We start from the raw sequence: 20,423 nt of genomic DNA on the forward strand, positions 1-20,423 counted from the left end.
AGTAAGAGGTATTTATTTAAACCATGATGATAAGCCCTGGTGAGTGCAATTTTCTTTTCAATATTATATATGTAAATAAATACATCACTAAAATGTATTATGTATGTAATGAGAAAGTTTCTAGGTGCAGGTGCTACATGATAGTGTGTGGTGATGATGCTGCTGTTATCATTCATCCAGGTACAGTACAGTAACCTATCACAAGGGATTGGGATCATTTGGTCTACATCATTAAGGTTGACATGGTACTAGGTCGAAAGGTCATTTGTTTGACATTGTGTAGGTCGACATGGTGTTTTTCACCATTTTTTTTACCTGAAAGTGCACCGCTGCATTCGCAATGCTTCGGGCACGGTGCCTCGCTACGCTTAGCACACTATTTTAATCTCCTGCTACGCCCTAGTGGATGGTAGGGCATGAAATACCGTCTGTTGGCACATGTTGGCTCAAAAAACAGTGAAAAACCCTATGTCGACCTTTTGACTGTTGACCTAGACAATGTCGAACTAATGACCTTTTGACCTTTCCCCATGTCGACCTTTCCCCATGTCGACCTAATGACTGTCGACCATAATGCTGTAGAGCAAATGACCGCATCCCATCACAAGGGGCTGGATGCACTCACTGACTAATGGGGATGACTAGGCACATTTCCAGGGCAGCCTCTTTCTGCACCGACCACTCCCTGCTGCTGCCTCCTTAAATATCAGCAACACAGCTTCTAGCATCATTACATTACAGGCATCAGAATGCAGAGAAAGGGTAAAGCAATGAAGATCTACATAGAATTCTGGTAAGTACAGAATATGCATCTGATTCTTAGTAGTTATGGCTAATAGATTATATTCTAGCAGTGATTGCTGCAGTTGTGTTCTTACAGAAGAGTCATACTTGCCTACTTTTGAAAACTAGTTTCAGGGAGATTATAATTGATAATAAAATTTTGCGAAATGCCCCATTGAGGGGGCTTGTCATGCTCCTCGCAAAAGGTGTGTCTAGTTCCATATATGGAGAGATTGTGAAAAAACGATTGTGAATGTGGCACCTAGAAGCGTGGGTGTGCACTGCTACATCTGAGAGGAGTCTTTTATGATGACTTATATCCAAATGTAGATGAGCCCCAAAGCAGTTAGTAAGAGATACTAGAGTCTATAGAATTACTATAGTATTTTAGAACACGAGGCTTTATTCTGAGGTGCATGCACGCAGTTGGACAATGTTTTAAGTTTACATAGGTGTATGAGTCACACTGCGCTTGCTTCCTGATTGTTAGCACCCTGCAAAATAGAATCATATGTATGGTCTACAGAATTCAGTGGGTATTCCAGAGGTTATATAGGGGTGGGTGTACAGTTGCGGTCATGTCCCCTTACACAGAAGGAGGAACTTCTCCTTTTCATGGTGTATCTAATAACTGGGGGGAAACCAGAGTACCTAGGAGCATTCTTGCCAAAACACTCTCATTCTGGACGAGATGTACTAATTGGTTATTGGATTATCACTCTCCATTTATCAATCAGTGCCTACCTGTCATTTTTCAAACCCATCCTGTGACATGGCAGTTAGAAGCTGATTGGCTGGTGGTTTATCACTCTCCATTTTATCACTTTTCAAGCTTAGTACATCTGCCCCCCCTGTGAGAGGCTCCATCTAACGTTCTCCCATTGCTGCTCAAAGCTTTCCAAATCCCCAAGCATTGGCCACCCCGTCTACCAGAGCCTGAAAGTGGGCAGTCACTGTGGAGACTTTAGAGCACAGTGCCCCTCTGAAGTGGTGGCTTCATCCCCATCTCACTTTGGTATGCCTGGAGCTGCAGTGAGACATCCAGGAGGGGAAATGAAGGGGAGATTGACATTCCGGAGGTGACCAAGAAGGGAAGTTCGGAGGAGAAACAGACTGGTCGTTTCAACTGCAGCTTCACAGTGCTGGTCAGCCCTGCCAGAGCCTGTGTGGGGGATTAGGTGGGGAATCTACACATTGCATTTTAATGGGATGCATTTGAACACGATCCTGATTGGCAGGATGCAGTTTTTTGTGTCTACACATTGCATTTTAGCAGGATGCAGCAGACTTGTGTATATATCCTATTGCATCCTGATGTAAAGCAATGTGTAGATGTAGTCATAAATTTAATGTGCATGCTCCTTCCTGCCAAACAGGTCCCTTTAAAAGGGACATGTTAAAATGCAATGTGTAGACGCAGCCTTGGTTTAGTCGTTAGCAGCACAATATCCACCAATAACAATAGGATTTCTAATTATTACTGGTTACTAGATGCAGTGCACATTTACCCTGGTAGCTATCAGATGCCTGTACTGCCAATCACAGTCTACTCAGTGCCGGTGCAAGGCGCCGGAGTGCCCCAGGCAGGGGGGGGGAGGGATACGGCCGCCGTGCTGTTCCCTCCAGTGCATATATAATTACTCACCCGGGTCTAGCTCATCGGGCGGGAGGGAGAGCTGGAGGTCTGGCTTAGCGGGCAGGAGGGAGGCCTCGCAGTTCAGTCCCGGTGCAGTGTGACTGACATCTTCCTCCACCCGCACCGTGTACAGCCGCTCAGCCGAGCAGCGCTGAGCACTTGGCTCACCCTCAGACGTTGCCCGGCTGAGTGGCTGTACGCGGTGCGGGTGGAGGAAGATGTCAGTTAACATGCACCGGGACTGAACTACAGCGCAGCGAGCCCTCCCTCCTGCCCGCTAAGCCAGACCTCCAGCTCTCCCTCCTGCCCTGCTCCCAACTACCGCCCCCCAGTGGCCCTGAGTCTACTACTGCAAAATATGGTATGGTATGGTATATGTTACTGACATACTCTACACTACCAGAGGCTAATCTGCAACTGGATAATGGAACCTTGCACCTAGCCCTACTCTACTGTGTAAACATTTAAGCAGCCTATACAGTAAAAAGATCATTATTATGTACAGTACAAAGTATTTTGTTACTGGCTCCTTGGATACTTAAAATTGGGACATAAAATAAGAAGTATACAGTCATCGTACACCTTTTATTCTAGAGTACATCATATTATCCCCTTCCTGACACAGCCAGTTTTTGCCTTCCTGACAGAGCCCTTTTTTTCAAATCTGACATGTATCACTTAAGTGGGGATAACTTTTTTTGCTTTTACTTATCCCAGTGATTTTGAGATTGTTTTCTCGTGACACATTGTACTTCAAATTAGTGGTAAATTTGGGTCGATACAGTCTGTGTTTTTTTGTGAAAAATACCAAAATGTCGTAAAAAAATGGAAAATTTAGCAATTTGCAAAATGTTACATTTTCTGCTTGTGAGACAAATAATCATACCACTCAAAATAGTTAATAACTAACATAGACCATATGTCTACTTTATGTTTCCATCATTATTTCAACTTCCTTTTAATTTTTTTGGACACTAGGAGGCTTACAATATGAATAGCAAATTCTCAAATTTTCAAGAAAATTTCAAACACTGATTTTTTTAGGGACCAGTTCAGTTCTGATGTGACTTTGAGGGACTTGTATGTGAGACACCCCCATAAATGATGCCATTTCAAAAACTGCACCCCTCACAGTATTCAAAACAGCATTTTGGAAGTTTGTTAACCCTTTAGGTGTTTCACAGGAATTAAAACAAAGTGTAGGTGAAATTTCAAAATTTCATTTTTTTTGCAGATTTGCAATTTTAATACATTTTTCTAAGGAACACAGTAGATTTTACTAGAGAAATGTGACTAAAAATTGATTCCCCCAATTCTTTTGTTTTCATAAATATCCTATATGTGGCCCTAGTGTGCACGTTGACCAAACCACAGGCTTCATAATAGAAGGAGCACCTACTTGATTTTGGAGCCTCCTTTTTATGAGATTATTTTTTAGGCACCATGTAGGTTTCTAGGCACCATAAGATGCTAAAATTTAGGAACCCCCCCACAAGTGACCCCATTTTGCAAACTACACCCCTCAGGGAATTCATCTAGGGGTATAGTGTACATTTCAAACCCCCAGGGGTTTCACCAATTGTGGTACAACTTGGCAGTGAAAATGAAAAATTAAATTTTTTACACAAAAATGCAGTTCTGACTCAAAATTTTTCATTTTCACAAGGAATGAAGGAGACAAAGCACCACAAAATCTGTGCCCCAATTTCTCCCGAGTACGGCAATGCCTCACATGTGACCAAAAAATACCATTTGGGTGCATGGCAGGACTCAGAAGGGAAGAAGTGATTTTTGGATTTTGCAGCTCAGATTCTGGTGGAATGTTGGTGGGTGCTATGTCGCATTAGCAAGACCCCCCAAGCACCAATACAGTGGAACCCCCCCACAAGTGACCCCATTTTGCAAACTACACCCCTCAGGGAATTCATCTAGGGGTATAGTGTACATTTCAAACCCCCAGGGGTTTTACCAATTTTGATACAACTGGGCAGTGAAAATGAAAAATTACATTTTTTTACACAAAAATGCAGTTCTGGCTCAAAATTTTTCATTTTCACAAGGAATGAAGGAGACAAAGCACCCCAAAATCTGTGCCCCAATTTCTCCCGAGTACGGCAATGCCTCACATGTGACCAAAAAATACCATTTGGGTGCATGGCAGGACTCAGAAGGGAAGGAGTGATTTTTGGATTTTGCAGCACAGATTCTGGTGGAATGTTGGTGGGTGCTATGTCGCATTAGCAAGACCCCCCAAGCACCAATACAGTGGAACCCCCCCACAAGTGACCCCATTTTGCAAACTACACCCCTCAGGGAATTCATCTAGGGGTATAGTGTACATTTCAAACCCCCAGGGGTTTCACCAATTTTGATACAACTGGGCAGTGAAAATGAAAAATTACATTTTTTTACACAAAAATGCAGTTCTGGCTCAATTTTTCATTTTCAGAAGGTATGAAGGAGAAAAAGCACCCCAAAATCTGTGCCCCAATTTCTCCCGAGTACGGCAATGCCTCATGTGTGACCAAAAAGTGGCAGGACTCAGAAGGGAAGGAGTGATATTTGGATTTTGCAGCACAGATTCTGGTGGAATGTTGGTGGGTGCTATGTCGCATTAGCAAGACCCCCAAAGCCCCAATACAGTGGAACCCCCCCACAAGTGACCCCATTTTGCAAACTACACCCCTCAGGGAATTCATCTAGGGGTATAGTGTACATTTCAAACCCCCAGGGGTTTTACCAATTTTGATACAACTGGGCAGTGAAAATGAAAAATTACATTTTTTTTACACAAAAATGCAGTTCTGGTTTAAATTTTTTCATTTTCAGAAGGTATAAAGGAGAAAAAGCACCCCAAAATCTGTGCCCCAATTTCTCCCGAGTATGGCAATGCCTCATATGTGACCAAAAAATACCAGTTGGGTGCATGGCAGGACTCAGAAGGGAAGGAGTGATTTTTGGATTTTGCAGCTCAGATTCTGGTGGAATGAATGGTGGGTGCTATGTGGCATTAGCAAGACCCCCGAAGCACGGTGAAATGATGAACCTAATAATCCATAGATGTGTGGTATATTTTAAAACACTCCTTTATACATAGGCCGGGTTTGTCGGGGCAAATTTCACAGTGGAAAATAGTTTCCGTTCTTATTCCATTTTTATAGCAAACTTTGCATCTTTTTTGTGTCCTGCCCTTTCTTGCAGTGGAGGGGATTTCGTTAGGAAAATGCTGCCCTGGTACAATACGGGGGCCAGTACTAGAAGTACTGGGGCCCTCTGCCTGCTGGTTCCCAAATATTAGGCCCTTTATGACTTCCTCTTGAAAGTGCATAAATGTCCCCCTCTGGCTGGTAGAACGGAATAGCACGTAAGCGTTATACAGTGCCATCTGGATGATATACACGGCCAGCTTCTTGTACCAGATTTTTGTTTTCCGCAGGGCACTGTACGGCTTCAGTACCTGATCTGAAAGATCCACTCCGCCCATGTACCTATTGTGATCTAGGATACAATTAGGTTTTGAGGTGTGGGTACTGGTACCTCGTACAGGGATGGAGGTGGTACTATCTCCATGAATTGTTGTCAGTATAAGGACATCCCTCTTGTCCTTATATTTGACCAACAACATATTTTCGGTGCATATTCCCCTGCTTTCACCCCTTCTCATTACTTGGGCAATGTGCGTTTTTGGGAGGCCTCTTTGGTTCTTACGCACAGTACCGCAAGCTGCTGTACCTCTTGAACCCAGGGCCTTAAACAGGGGGATGCTAGTGTAAAAGTTATCCACATAGAGGTGATAACCTTTATCCAGGAAGGGGTGCACTAAATCCCAGACAATTTTTCCACTAACACCTACGAGGGAGGGGGGGCATTCTGGCGGTTCAATTCTTGAATCCTTCCCTTCATATACCCTAAACCTGTGGGTGTACCCTGAGGTGCTTTCACACAGCTTATACATTTTTATGCCATACCTTGCCCTCTTACTGGGAAGGTACTGGCGGAATTTAACCCTTCCTTTAAAATGTATAAGGGACTCGTCAATACAAATAAATTTTTCAGGGATGTACATCTCTGCAAATTTGGCACTGAAATGATCAATGACCGGCCTGACTTTGAATAGCCGGTCAAAGGTGGGATCATCTCTGGGTGGGCACAGTGTATTATCGGTGTAATGTAAAAATTTAAGGATTATCTCAAAACGAGCCCGAGTCATGGCCATACGGTAAAATGGGGTGCTGTACAGAACATCTGTACTCCAATATTACCTAATTTCTGGCTTTTTTACTATGCCCATATGTAACACCAGACCCCAAAACGTCATCATCTCTACTGCATCTACAGGGGTCCACCTAGCAAATGATGACGTGGGGTTTTGAGCAATAAACTGCTGGGCATATAAATTACTTTGGTCCACCATTAAATTTATAAAATCATCAGAGAAAAATAATTTGAAAAAGTCAATTTCTCTGAGACCTGCTGAATCAAATTGGATTCCTGGGATGGCCAAAAACTCAGGAACCTGGGGCTCAAAATTGTCTGGTGGTGGGGTCCATACGGGATCAATCATTTGGGGGGGGGTCTCAGCTGCTCTACGGGGGCGTCTTTGAGGGGGTCTCTCATCAGCAGAGGTGGAAGAGGAGCTTAAGGCGAATCCTTCAAATTCCCCGCTTGCATCACTGGCTGTGTCAGAGTCAGAGTCAGAGGCAAGCATGGCATATGCCTCCTCCGCTGAATACATTCTTCTGGATGACTGGGATGACATTTGGGATGCCATTTTTATTTTTGTGTTTCTGTAAGTGTAATGTTTCAACACGTGTATAGTGTAGGGGGGGTACAAACTTTATTTCAACACGGGGGGTATGTAGTGTGTAGTGTGTATGTAGTGCAGAAAAAAAAATACTTTATACAGGAATTTGATCCCAATAAAAAAAAAAAAAAAATTGAAGGGGTTAAAAAAAAAAAAAAAAGGTCCTGCGCCAAAAATTGAGCACAGATGTTGGTCAGTAACGTCCGTCACTGAACAGCGCTCAAAGGCAACAGGACACCCACAAAAACAACGTGGGTGTAAAAACAAAAAAAAACAATTTAAAAAAAAACTGCAGAAAAAAAATGATATCAACCTGTGCCAAAAATGCTGTTCAGTGATTGTACGTCACTGATCAGCGGCCACAGGACACCCACAAAAGCAACGTGGGTGTAAAAACAATTAAAAAAAATTTTCCATAGCACTCTCCAAAAAAAAAAACAATTTAAAAAAACTGCAGAAAAAAAAATGATATCAACCCTGTGCCAAAAATGCTGTTTAGTGATTGTACGTCACTGATCAGCGGCCACAGGACACCCACACAAGCAACGTGGGTGTAAAAACAAAACCCCACTGCACTCTCCAAAAAAAAAAAACTGCAGATCAGTGATGCAACACTGATTAGCAGTGAGGGGCAGCAGACACACAACCTGACAGGGTATATATATATAAAAAAAAAACCTGGACCCCCAAAAAGTTGATTAATTAATTTAAACTGACCAGCACAAAAGGGGGGGCAGCAGGGGGGGCAGCAGTCAGTTGCACACGCAGCACAACCTTTGGTGCAACTGACAGGTATATATATATATATATATATATATATATATAAAAAAAAAAACCCTGGACCCCCAAAAAGTTGCTGATCAGTTAATTAATCAGCACAATCAGCACAAAAGGGGGGCAGCAGGGGGGGGCAGCAGTCAGTTGCACAGGCAGCACAACCTTTGCTGCAACTGACAGGTATATATATAAAAAAAAAACCTCTGCACCCCCAAAAAGTTGCTGATCACCTCAGATATAGTGATCAGCACAAAAGGGGGTGCAGCAGACACAAAATATAGCACTCTCTATCACTCTCTATCACTCTCTTTTACTATCTGTACCTATCTCTCACGATCTGTGACTCTATGACACTGCAGCAGCAGCACACACAGAAGTCACAAGATCCAGGAAGTATCCAGCTGCTGGCAGCACGCTACCAGCGGTGATCAGCGGTGATCAGGTAAGTTTCAGGCAAGGATCAGGTATGTATCACGACAGATTGGCACGGTGACCGCTCTGCACGCAATTCCAGACCGGAATGGCGTCTGCAGTGCAGTCACCGTTAGTTTAAATCACGCGCCTTGGCTGTGATTGGTCCGTGGGTCCCACGGACCAATCACAGCCTTGGGGGCAGGTGGGGTGAGGTGTCGTCGTCACCGATGACCCCCTCATGCCCCCTGACGCCCGGCGGTGATTGACACCTGTGTTACCGAGCGTCTGATTCGCCGGTAACACAGGAAAACGCTGTGAATGGCTGTTCACACTGAACAGCCAATCACAGCGATCGCCGACGGGGGGGGCGGCATCGCAGCCCCCCTGGGCATGCAGGGACATGTCTGCTGTCAGGGACAGCAGACATCGTCCCTCTGTCCCCGCGTCTATAGACGCGGGGACAGTTTAAAGTCATGACGTATATATACGTCATGTGTCGGGAAGTACATCCCGGCCATGACGTATATATACGTCAAATGTCGGGAAGGGGTTATACGAGGTGTTGAAGGAAATTATGGTTTGATTAATATAAACTTTTTGCTACAGAGTGAAGTATATTTGAGGCTTTACAACATAACAATACGTTACTTCTGTAACAATGTTCATATAATTTACTATCATTGTATCATTATGTAGCATTCGCACGGGGGACCGACTGTTCTCGACTGCACATTTGCAGCCGATGTGTGTGAGCGCCCACAGCACTGGTACTCAGACATCCGGGCGTGGGGCAGCGGGCCTGGAAGCGTTCATGGGCGGTCCCATGAGAATGCTGGGTGTTCTCATGGTAATTCCCCGATGACGTGGATGCGCCAGGTGGGCAGCTGATGTCAGCAGATTCCTGCACAGGGTTCTCGAAGGTCTGAGACGCCATAGAGGTGTCTCAAATCTGCGAGCTCTGAGAAATCATTCGTTTTCTTCAGATGACCTGTTTTCATTATTTGCACAAGGGTGCTTTCAGTAATGATGATATCTGGCATAATCCAAATATATGTACTGGTAGGTTAACTTGCTTCCCTTCAAACCACCACCCCCTAAACCCCCCCCCCCCCCCCCCCCCAAAAAAGTGAAAAATAAAACACTCTAGTTTGTAAGTACATGGGCAGGTGGGCCAAGTGGTTCTCATCTGTCATCACATTGTATGTTTCTATGAAGAGTGCCAGATCCCAAGATGAGTGTATGTGGTTCTACCTCGGTGGCTGAGTAGGCTGGCAGTGTATGTATGGGCCCTGATTCACTACCGCTCACTAAGCAGCAGTCATTCCCTGCTTAGCAAGCAGCTTAATGCCGCTCCACCGAATGCCCGCCCCCTACCGCATCCCCTCGGTATCTTGCGAGGGGGTGTGTCTGAGAACATGCGGCCGAAGGGGAGAGAAATCATTCGATGGTCGTAGACCATCGAATGATTTCTCTCCCCTTCGGAAATAAAAGTCAGTCTTAACTGACATTTATTTCGGTTGGAGTCTGACAAAGAGGGGGTGGGCACTGAGGTCATGTGACAGCATGTTCATGGTCCGCCCCCATCCACCCCCTGCCCTCCCTCCCTGCAGTGAATGATCTGGTGAGAAATGCACAAATCCCAACCATACACATGGTATTAGTCCCATTGAGCGTTATCTTAATCAGAATTTTGCATACAAATGTTTATTTAATTTTTTTTTTAATTCATATACACATTGCATTGTAAATCAGACCTAGGAAATATCCAGAATATCTCCACCTGCAAATCTTCAGTCAATTCTAAAAATAAAAAATGTATATTAATAACTCTGATTTGCTCAAAATTTATATTACACTTTGGGCCTGGTTCAGACCCATTCACTGGGCAGCAAATGTATGATTATATAACAGCCAATACAGTTTAACAACTGAATTAACTGTAATATATACAATGTATTTTCTGGTAAATATAATACAATTTTTTTTCTTAGTGAAAAGTGAGGCTATGAGCCCCGTTATCAGGAGCTTGCGGCTATCATTAAGGAGCATGTACCTGAAGCGGAGGTCAGCGGTGGTGTTGGAAGGCTTGGTAAGTAAAGTCATCTTCATCATTTTCTTCATTCCATCAAGGGGCCACATTTATTAAACAGCAGTTTTGTCAGCAGGATTTAAAATGTTTCTAATACCGGATGAAAAAGCAATACCCTTATTATTATTGGTGCTTTAAAACCTGTGGAGAAGAACTGCAGAATAGCCACTTGGTAAATATCCCCAGCATGACAACACCCAGCATAACTGTATCTGTTAAGACCACAGCTCTATCAGGGGTAAGGCCCTGTTATAAGGTTCACAGATTATTTTACAGTGCTAAAGCCAAACAACTTTTCATTTCAACCCCATAAGATTCCATGGATTTCCCTTTTTACTAAACCAGAGTAGTTTGTGTTAAAAAAAAAAAAGATATCCCAAAATGCTTCATTTTCATACACCTAAACAACAGTGCATTACAATTTTATTGAAAATGCTTTTATTACAGTGTTCATATTATTATATATATATGTTAGAACAATAGTAGCCACCTCCTCTCTACAGCTGCATGGAGTCCACACACACGTGTTATAATTCTACTATGAACAGTTTGACAGCTATAGTCTACATAAACAGAATAGAGAAAATCATTTACTGTTCCGTTGTTTGGCAGCATTGGTCATTTAGTTGGCGACCATAGAAAGGAACATAATCCTAACAACAATAAACCTGCCTGGAATTATTATATAACTTGCAGATCCCCTTTCCATTCTTTGACTACTACTTTAATGTCCTTATTATTTCTAAGACACTGGCTTCACTCTAGCTTTAGCATTTGCAATAAGAGATGAGTTTATCCAAGATTTGTCAAACCCAAAGTTGTATCAAATAATTTTTACTTCCCTGCCTTCCAGTGGAAAATCAGAGTGCTTGCTACCAACCCCACCAGCTGTTGCTAGATGGCAATCCTATACCCTAGAACAAAAAAGGGGGGCATACACACGGAGCTTTGTGTATGCCTTTGAGCAATGCAATAAGCAGTCTTGCGCATCCAGTGGTGTAACTACTGTAAGGCAGCCCCAGCTGCCGCTTGGGGGAGCAAACCACAGTGGGCTCTGTGTGGGCGCCGGCACCCGCTCGACGCACTGATATGCTGCTGCCTGTCGCTGCCCACTGGCTGAGCACCGGAGGCTAGTCAGTCGCAGCATGGGTTCGGCCATGGCAGAGATGACAAATCCCTCCACTGATTCAATTGACTGTACACAGAGCCGGCTATTGGCTACTGTGTACAGGATGGGCAGGTGGATGGGCGTGCTAGGGTGGCCTGGGATGCATTGGAGCCAAGGGAAGCAGCAGTGTCTGCTGGTCTCTCTTCCTCTCTCCTGCTTCTCTGTTATGCTTCCGCTTAGCACACATCACTATGCACAGTACAGTATGCCTGTATTTATCGCATCAGTCTCTGGCTATGTGGCCCTTGCGATGAGTGGTGACCAGTGTAAAAATCATTCAGTGGTGAATGGCTTGCGATGGGATTTGGACATTTCTGAATTCTTCGCTGGCCATGAACATCCATTCGCACAGCATGCCCATTAATTTGCAAGGCGGGCTGCATTTACGGGGGAGCTGACCAGCACATATAAACATATATTTATAGCTGTATGTAAGATATGTGCTGACTGCCACCGCAGCACAGAGCACAGGCTCACTTAACCTGTCTATCATTATAAAGCCCACCCCCAGACTCCCATTGGCTGGTTTCACAGGAGTCTTGGGGCAGGCTTATTGATGATAGCCAGGCAGAGCACTGTGTGTCTGTGTCCTGTACCGCAGAGGTGGCTGCTGATCCCTGTGTAAGGCAGAAAGCACATATCTTACCTATAACTGTACATGTATGTTTATTATATGTGCTGGCCGGCTTCTCCTGCAGTTTTTGGAAAGCTCAGCAGCCCATGGGCAGCAGCCGCCACTTTTAGGAGGCATAACATGCATTTGTTATGCCTACTAACATGCATATATATAAGAGCAGAGGTGTTGGTCCGCATTACCGGACTTACGTAACTGTTCCTGTATAAAGTAAAGGCCCCATACATCTGCAATGGATTCTACACTTTCCCTATCCTGGGTAAACAATTGGGGATTTTCAACAGGTTTAAAAATCTCAATTCCCTGATTTGAAAATGGAAGGAATCATCAAATCAAGGATCTTTTGCATGAAGAATTTCCCAGATTCACAAATGGATGGCCATGATTCTGGTTGGGGTATGGGTGAAACGGCTGCCATGTGCTTTAGACTGCTCCTTCCCTTCCCTTCCAATTCTACTTACCCTGTCTTGACCATTTACATAAATAATTTGGAATTCTCCAGCACAGTTCCATTGAGTTCTTTTTTTGATAGTTTAGTTGCATTTACAGGTACATGCCTATAGACCATGTATTTCAGAAGGCAATCAAACTAATATACAGTTATGGCCTGGTACATCGTGGTTTACAACGCGCTTTTGAGGGCTCTGACTCGCGAGTTGCAGATCGCGTTATGTCCTGCGTTATGTACCACGCCATGCAATACATAGTTTAACCACTGGGTGACTAATGCTCCACGTTAAGACTTTACGCTACGGATTTTTGCTAACCAGCCACTATTCACTACGGATTTTGTCCTTACTTTACGGACAGAGTGTTTTTGTATTTATTCGCAGAAGCAGCTACGTACGGTCATTTATGTAATTGGTACAGAAGCCATGCTAACCTTTGCTATTGCTAGATGACTACTTAAAACATTATTGGAGGACCTACAGTATCATACTTTACACTACGGATTTTGTCCTTACTTTACGGACAGAGTTATTTTATTTTATTCGCAGCCGCAGTGACGTACGGTAATTTATGTAATTGGTGCAGAAGCCATGGTAACCTTTGCTATTGCTGGATGACTACAGTACTTCAAACATTATTTGAATACCTAGTATCATACGGAGCATGTCATACAGTACGTTCAGTACTATACTTTATGGGGCATGTCTTGTATTGGACGTTGCTGTACAGTATATCATACACCAAGGGAGCACAGTTAATCACAGGCAACAGTGGCCTAGAGGGTAGAGGCACAACTTCACCATGTCAGTATCAGTAGTTCGATCCTCAGTTGGTTACAATATATATTTTTTTTTTAAACGTTTTTTTTTTTTTACCAATACAGGTACTGTAGTTACAGTAGTTGGTGCTTATCAAATTCTTTCGGACTTTTCCACAAACAAAAATTCACAATGGCAGGCCTCCATGTACACGATAGTTAATACCCATACTGTACATACTGCGCTACAGAGAACGGTTTTTTTCGCAAAATAGATTTAGCTTTTCAGGTAAAATTCCTTGCCTTGAGGACCGTGTTTCGGGATTAAATTCGCTAACCATTGCTAACCAGCCACTTTTCACTACGGATCTTGTCCTTACTTTACGGACAGAGTGTTAGTACAGTATTTATTCGCAGAAGCAGCTACGTACGGTCATTTATGTAATTGGTACAGAAGCCATGCTAACCTTTGCTATTGCTAGATGACTACTTAAAACATTATTGGAGGACCTACAGTATCATACTTTACACTACGGATTTTGTCCTTACTTTACGGACAGAGTTATTTTATTTTATTCGCAGCCGCAGTGACGTATCGGATGGTCATGAACTGTATGTGATTGGTGCAGAAGCCATGCTAACCATCTGCCAGCAGTAAAATCACAGGCAATAGTGGCCTAGCATTTTATGCGCAACGCAGCCACGATGTACTTGGGCATAACTGTACATACCTATTGCAAAATGTAATAGGGTCCAAGTTGGCCGGAGGTGCGTGATTCTGGCCAAGGAATGCACCGAAGCAAGCTAAAGTTCTGTGCATGGAATCCAAAGTAATTAAAAATGCTATTTAGGGCACAAAATGTAATTACATAGTTGGTTTACTTGTAGTATTCCTACATGGTAAATATATTGTATGGAAAAGACAGATATTATTACTGGACACTCCTAATTTCCAGAAATCAATGGCCTATTGCTGGGTTGGATGGTTGGTTTGGGGGCATGCTTGGCTAGCCTGTAGTGTGGCCATTTTGTTCTAAAATTTAAGTATGGTAAAGTTTTTTTTTTTTTTTTTTTTATATAGGCAGCTTTGAAGTCACAGTTAATGATGAAGTGATCTTCTCTAAACTGGAACGTGATGTATTGCCATTCCCTGAGGACGTAAGTGTCAAGGCTTGTATTGTCAGTGATACAGTCAGTAGGTCCAGTAATTTTGCATGATGGCAGGTGTCTATTTCACCCTTTTCCAAAGAAACTAATCTATTTGTAGTGAATAATTATAATGTAATGGGTAACATTGGGTTTCATAAGGCTTTGATTTGCCACATTTAGAAAAAATGTATTTAAATTATTTTACTAGTATAAAAGTATTTTGCCTTGAATTCTATCTCGCCATAACACATTAACACAATGTATGGTACTTGTGTAGTTTGACGGCAGCAGTTACGTAGTCAGCGTAGCGTCCCTGTCAGAATGAGCGTAGTGTTCCCGTGGCCAGCGTAGCTAAAAGTAGCGTAGGGTTTCTGCGTAGCTTAGTGTTCCCGCGGCCACTTAACGCAGTTTCTGTCAATGCAGAATCAGAAGATTAACTTTCATTTTTTTTTCTTCTTGATAATTTCTATATTATTTTACTTTGTGAAGTTGCTTTATTATTATTATTAATTAAAATGCAGATAACACATCGTCATCACTGTCTCAGATGTATGATATGGCAGGTGTGAATGTGTTCCTGAAACACCCCCACGATCCACGCCAGCCCGAAGCGTGGCGAACAGATGTGTTAAGCGTCCTCCCGACCTTTTCATACCCCCACTATCCAGGTCGGAGTGAAGTTAATTATATAAAGTGTGGCGAGCGCAGCGAACCACCGAGCCCATAGCGCAGCAAGCACCGTATGGGGACGCGGATTACTTTACATGTATTCCGTGTCCCCTTGGGGGGCCTGCTGCGCTCGCCACGCTTCGGGCTTGCCACACTTTATAAAATCAACTCCACGCCGACGTGTATAGTGGGGGTATGAAAAGGTCGGGAGAATGCGGCCGCTCGTCACGCTTCGGGCTGGCGTGGATAGTGTGGGTTTCAAATGGAGGCATTTGCCAGTATGTAACATGGAGCACTGGCATATGGCTCCTTTATTGTTCATGAGACGCACTTGCGTCTGCACCCACTCTTTGTGCAGGAGTCGCATGCGCTACCGAACCCCTAACCCTGTCGGCAGAGTTGCTGTACCCTGCCGCAATAGTTACTCAGACGCAGAAGCGTATCAGATACTTCTGCGTCACAGACAGATGGAGCACCTCTCCGCCAGCACCCGCATGATCCCCTCTCTGATGGAGAGGGGATCATGTGGGTGCCGGCACTGTGTGAGAGGCGCTCACTAGGCCTGCCAGGGATGCCGGGAACAGAGATGCAGTTCCCGGCAACAATACGGTGAATAGCTGCCTCACGGGGACACTACCCTGACTACGCAGGGTTGCCGTGGAGTCACTACGCTGACTACACTAGGCAGCCGTTGGGCTACGCTGATAATGTAGCTTAGACTGCCGTCGTGAAACTACACAAGTAAGGCAACCGTTGGGCTACGATAATAACGTAGCTTCAAACGTAGCATAAGCTGCCGCCGTGAAACTACACAAGTAAGGCAACCGTTGGGCTACGATAATAACGTAGCTTGAAACGTGGCATAAGCTGCCGCCGTGAAACTACACAAGTACCCAATGTATTTATCATGAAAAAGCGCTTGGGGTAAATGTGACCTTTAAAAAAAGAATACTAATACTTGTGATTTCTCTGTGTGCTTAGATCATTGAAACACTGGAGAAGATGCAAGAAGGATAACATGGTCTGAAGATCAGCAGACACAAAAAGTATTGCACCATCCAGTAGCACAGACCTGGGATAGAGGAATGAAGACTTCCTGGTATACAGACTGGAGCAGGTTCTGCTAATGACTGGTTTCGTCAAAACCCCGAGGAAATCATGAGCAATCTTAGAATCTGCCCTTAGGAGCTGTAATCCAGCTGATTTATGTTCATTGTCAAATAAACATCTCTTAACACTGCTTAGTGAGTTGACTTATTTTAATTAATACAGTTTAGCACATCTATCCTGTGTGTGTGTGTGTGTATGTATGTATATATATATATATATATATATATATATATATATAGCAGACAATAAGAGAACAACACAATTTTTCCACTGACCAACCAACATTACAAAACTGCCCATACTCTAGAACCGAATGAGAAGATGTAGACATCTAGTATATCCAGTACAGTGCTCGCCAGAATGCCCCTGCTGGCGAGCACCGGCGGAGCGGTGCTCCATCCGACAGGGACGCGTGAGCATCTTATACGCATGCGCGTCCCAGTTTTCGGGCGGTGGGGATACGAACCCTGCCCATCTCCGATTCAGGGAGACAGGCAGGTTGCAGGGTTAATGGGGAGTGCGGTGACCGGCGGACAGCGACGGGGACTGATGGGGAGCTCCATCGAAAGGGGACATGCAAGTGTGTCCCCTTCTGGCGGGGGCTGGTGGTTGGCGATCTGACATCCAAACCCCACTGAATGAGAACAACCCTATCTGAATCTTCCTAAATAACCTATCCGAGTGTGTATGTATGTATGTGTGTGTGTGTGTGTATATATATATATATATATATATATATATATATATGTGTGTGTACACCCAATAATCCTCCACTAAGGAATTAAATATACAATAAGGGACTCAAGAAACAATAGAGTACACAATTGTAGTATGGCGCCTAGAAAGAATAAATAAAGTCCATATATATGGTGATCCAAATATTCAGTGAGGCAGAGAGAATTTTATCCAAAGACTTGTTTATTTAGTCCTTCATACTTGTCATAGGCAAAACGGTAAGAGAGATACCAACGCATTTCGTCTATAGTGACTTCATCAACCATTGTCCTTATTAGTCATGATATGTTACTATACATTTCCCTATAAAGGTTGTATTAGAACATTCCTCATCGTGCCAGAGATTGCCAGCTATATTACAATCTATATTTCATACACATCTTAAAACAATATTGTCATCCTCTAATACTCTAGCAGATGTTCTAAGCCAGTGCTTCCCAACCCTGGTCCTCAGGTACCCCCAACAGTGCACGTTTTGCAGGTTTCCACACAGAATCAGTGAAATAAAGAGATCCACCTGTGGATCTTTTAAAATGTGCATGAATAATCTGTGCACCTGCCTGGTGACCTTGAAAATGTGTATTGTTGGGGGTACTTGAGGTACTAGTACCCAGTACTTTGTACTGTTGGGGGTACTTAAGGAACAGGGTTGGGAACCACTGTTCTAAGCCTTTGGGAGTGATAAAGTGGAGGGGGATAAACTACTAACCTTACTTTGGGGAAAGATAAAGTACTAAGTTAGTATTTTATCTCTCTCACTTTTATCACTCTCCAAGGCTTAAGATGTGTATTCTACTGCACATATGATGTTGCTATGGGCAACCAATCAGAATCTACTTCGTATTTATCACCCTCTAGAAGATAGTAGACAGGATCTGATTGGTTGCCCATAGCAACATCAAATGTGAAGTAGAATACACATCTTAGTAAATTTCCCCCATTATGTCTTGCCTTTAATCCTTTATTTACATACCATACATTACCGACCACAAGTGATATGGGTGTATGGTGTTTGGGCCCGCCTTGGCTCAGTTGTCTATGCACCATGTACATGAATATGGATATGGATATGCCACAGCTGGTCTGTGGACTCACCTCTGCCTGATAATAACTAGGACTGGGCCTTCCCCTCTAGCTGAGAACATCGTAACTCCTCAAGGTGAGCAGGTGACTGAGGCCTGCCTTCTGAGCAAGGGTGAAATTCACCAGGACTAGCCTCACCAGGGACTTTACTACTGCACATTAGTGGGCTCCCCACATTCATCTGAGATCAGAACATTTGCACACCCTTTTTTAACACAGTGCATGTTTCCTTAGTTTGCCTCCTTCATTCTGTTATGTGGAAATGTCTTTTTAAAATTGTACGGTCTCCCCCACTTAAACTATCATTTGTCTATAAGTTCCCACTGCAATCTTCGCTTCTGTGAGTAGTTGGTCTTTCCTACTGTAATCCTCTGTAGGGCGCACAAGATGGCTGCCTTATTGGGTACGTTCAAGTGGTAGGATGATGCAGGGGTACCCTGTTACTGTTTGCCTCAGTTCATTCTATCCATGTACAGTAAGTCTTATTTTTAGCCATTCTTATTTACGCATTGTAACCAATGTAATGCTCCCAGCATGGCTGCCTGGTCTGGTACTCTATGTAGAATAAAGAGCACATGGGCCCTTATTCTGATCGGTGCGGCCGGAGCCGCATATGCGGCTCTGACCGCACCAGGCGAATCCCCGCCTTCCATACGGATCGCCACGGCCGTCCGTACGCGGACATGTGGCGATCCGCATGAATGTGTACGGGGATACGCCTCCTCCATGGTGGGAGCAGCCCCTGCATTCGATGGTCGCCGAACATCGAATGCAGGGCCGCACGCTCCACCAGGTCCCGCAACACAAGACCACACGGACACTTGTCCGTGTGAAATCTTGTATGGGGGCGGGCAGCTGACATCCGGCGATGTCAGATGCCCGCCCTGTACCCACGCGTCACAGCCTCATTACCATGCATACGCCCCGCGTTTGCATGGGAACGCCCATGAAACGCGGGGCATATGCATATGTAAATGAGGCTTAGTAGCCCCTCACGCCCCTATCCACCCCCTTTGCGGCGGTCAAAAAACTTGTGCGGCGATTTCGCCTGCACATGCGCAGAGTGCCCTCTGCACATGCGCAGACCGAAAACATCGGCGGAACGGCCGCAAGCGGCCGTTACCGCTTCAATCAGAATAACCTCCATGGTTATGAAGATCTTGCAAGGATCACATCTATGGTTTTGATTTCTCATGTACGTGCTATCATTGCTGGGCAAATCTTTTTATTATTTGCACAACCTGAATCAATCTCATTAAGTGCAACTACCACTTGTATATATTTCTGCATAACTCAAGGGGGTGAAATCCCTTTTCTTTGTTGCTGCTTGGCAAGGCAGGTGAAATACAGCGCCCTACTCAGATAACTTGTTATCTGTCCTTTCGCAAAATGTAAAATATAACCTGTTTAATAGTCAATCTTCCCACCAAAACCTATTTGGCTAAGTTTGCAGACAGATGGCACTACAATATAGATACCTTAACCTCCGTTGTGGATCTAATGTCTCACTGGGGCAGATGTATCAACCAGCGTTAAGTGCAAAAATGCACTTAACGCTGGTTAACTGGGGGGGGGGGGATTACGTCTATCCTAATGTATTACTAGCGCACCTAACGTGCGCTAGTGACAGCCCGCTGAGTTAAGCTCGGCGGGGCTGTCCCTGCAATCCCCCCCAGGGATTAACGGCCGGGGCGATGTATTAACAGCCTTCAAGGCATTAATTCGCCCCGGCCGCTTCGCCAGCTCAAGGCTAGCGTTGTCCTATACCCCACTATGGGGACAACGCTAGCCCTGCGTCTGGCTTGGGCTGCGCTGGAGATCTCGCGGTTTTAGCGAGATCTCGCGCATGCCCAGAAAGCCAGCCGGGGGGGACGGCGAGTGCGCATGTGCGGGGCGGCGAGGGAGACGATAAGGAGAGCTGTTCACGCTGGGGATAACGGCTCTCCTTATCGGCTTTGGGGGGGTTAATACATCTGCCTATAACGTTTGCCCGCTTCTCCACGTTATGCTGGCGAAGCGGGACTCGTTATTCTCAAAACGTTATAGGCAGATTAATACATCTGCCCCACTATGGGGCAGATGTATTATCCGTCGTTATGGGGGAGAAGGGTGTCAGCGCACGTTATGTGCACTGATACCGCTTCTCCCCCATGTATGATAGAGCC

The 20,423-nt window shown here is 44.4% G+C and overlaps 1 long non-coding RNA gene across 1 annotated transcript; it reads left to right on the forward strand.

Moving 5' to 3' along the window:
• The first annotated feature begins 705 nt into the window (after positions 1–705).
• Positions 706–16,560, forward strand: LOC146072546 (uncharacterized). Its single transcript, XR_014473178.1, has 4 exons — positions 706–793; positions 10,406–10,503; positions 14,594–14,670; positions 16,312–16,560. It is a non-coding gene; the product is annotated as an uncharacterized LOC146072546 (long non-coding RNA).
• Positions 16,561–20,423: the final 3,863 nt, after the last annotated feature.

The sequence above is a fragment of the Crinia signifera genome, chromosome 4 (genome assembly GCF_055691185.1).
Source record: "Crinia signifera chromosome 4, ASM5569118v1, whole genome shotgun sequence".
Lineage (NCBI taxonomy): Eukaryota > Metazoa > Chordata > Amphibia > Anura > Myobatrachidae > Crinia > Crinia signifera.